The sequence below is a fragment of the Mandrillus leucophaeus genome, unplaced genomic scaffold, assembly GCF_000951045.1.
Source record: "Mandrillus leucophaeus isolate KB7577 unplaced genomic scaffold, Mleu.le_1.0 Scaffold554, whole genome shotgun sequence".
Classification (NCBI taxonomy): domain Eukaryota; kingdom Metazoa; phylum Chordata; class Mammalia; order Primates; family Cercopithecidae; genus Mandrillus; species Mandrillus leucophaeus.
Window position 1 is genome coordinate 1,668,391 of NW_012105964.1, and position 2,086 is coordinate 1,670,476.

A 2,086-nucleotide genomic window follows, 5' to 3' on the forward strand; every position below is an offset into this window, starting at 1 on the left:
AAAAGGCACCAAATTGTTGTAAAAGATCACGGCCCCAAAGGTTAATATTAATGGGAACAATATAAAAGAACACTTTTCCTTGTTGTCCTTTAGGTCCTACACAGCTCAGGGGCTTGACACTTTGGTAGACTATAGAGCCAAACATTATTATATACATCTGCTCCTGTGTTGACTAGTCCCTCAAAAAGTATCCCATTAATTTGCCATGAACATAAAGGTTTTTGATCAGAAACTAAAGTTTCCCAGAAAACAGTTTTCCCAGTACTACCGAAACCTCCTTGACAAGACACATCTCTAGATAAGAAAGGAAAAAAAGGCAATAAAAGCAATTGTGCAATACGTTCCCTTGCCTCTAGTCGCATAAGTTGTGAGACTTGTACCATAATAAGGATTTCATCAGTAAAATCAGGATCAGTAATTCCTGGGACCACCATTAACCCCCGCATAGCATTGCTGCTTTAACCTAGTAAAAGTCCTACATGTCCCTTTGGCAAAGGACCACACACTCGGGTAGCCAACTTATATATTCCTCCATTAGGAGATAAAGTATAAGGTTGGACAATAGCTAGGTCAGCAGCGGCACTCTGCTTAGTGGCAGCATAAAGCTGAGAAACTGGGGTAGGGTAAGATGTCTTTAAGGAGGACGTGAGGTCATTCCTTGATGTTGTAAGCCACTGCTCACTGGGTACTGGGGTAGGCCTGCACTGCAGTTGTTGGGGCCCGAAGCCTGCGGGCCCCGGCTCCCATTTCCCAAGAGGGGTGACAATACATTCCCACTTTTATCAGTTTTTGAACGGCATTCATTGGTCCAATGTCGACCCTTGCCACATCATTTACACATATCAGATGGTAACCTTTTTTCTTTTAGAGCAGAAGAGCCTAATTTTTTCCGGCATTCCTTTTTAAAATGACCGGGTTTCCCACATTGATAGCATATACCTTGTTTAGAATTGCCTTTTAAAGCCTTAGAAAGTGCCCCAGCAAACAATTGAGCATTGTAAAGAGCTCCTCCAACACCTGCACAAGCCCGAATGTATTCATCTAAATCAGCCCCACTAGCTTTTAGAGGACGCAGCAATTTTTGGCACTCGGGATTAACACTCTCAAAAGCCAGAGTATCCAAAAGAATTTTAGCAGCAGGGCCTGAACCTACAGTCTTTAATACAGCATCTTGAAGATGGGCTACAAAATCTGGATACGGCTCAGTGGCTCCTTGTAGGATCTTTACAAAAGATAAAGAAGTTTTACCCGCTATTTCAACCTTAGTCCACGCTTTTAAAAACAAGGCTTTAATCTGAGTGAGAGCAATATCATCTAGGCCTGCCTGAGCATTAAGAGTGGCGTATTGTCCTGAACCCGTATGCTGCTCTTCAGTAGGTCCTGGGGGATTTCGCGTAGCATTTTTTCTAGCTTGTACTCTTTCTTCCTCCCACCACCAACTTTTTAATTGAAGCCATTGCGAAGGATCAAGGACAGCTTGTCCCAACGTTTCCCAGTCAATAGGAATCATCATATGTTCTGAAGAGAAGGAATCGAGAAGGCCAAGGACAAACGGTGACTGAGGTCCATAATTAGCATTTCTTTCAAAAATTTAAATTGTAGGGCTGTAAAAGTCACATTCTGGCCACCATTTGGAAACTAAGCATTGGGGCCGAAAGCAGCCCATGTTATTGGGAATAAATCTAATTCCTCGAAATCATCCTTTTCCTTCAAGTCCTTCTTTTCTCCTACAGGAGGAAGAGGCACAGAGAAAATCTGACCTGACATAGGCAAAGAGGTTGGAGGTGGAGGTAAAGGGAAGTCCTTTTCCAAAAGAGCAGAAGGGAAGGTAACAGGGAAGGCTCATGGCAGAGAGATAGGAGAAACAGGAGCAGCGGTACCTTGCAATTTTAACAACTGTTGTAACATCTCTAAAATATGCTGCAAGTCAGAATTTCCTTCAGATGAAGGAGGCATTAGCTCTTTTTCCAATTCCTTGTCCTCAACAACCGGGGCATAAATATGTTCCTCTCTAGGATCATTCCTCTCTAAAGCTTCAGATGCCTCACCTCCTGTGGCAGTATCCCCATGCTCTGAGTCAGTTTCA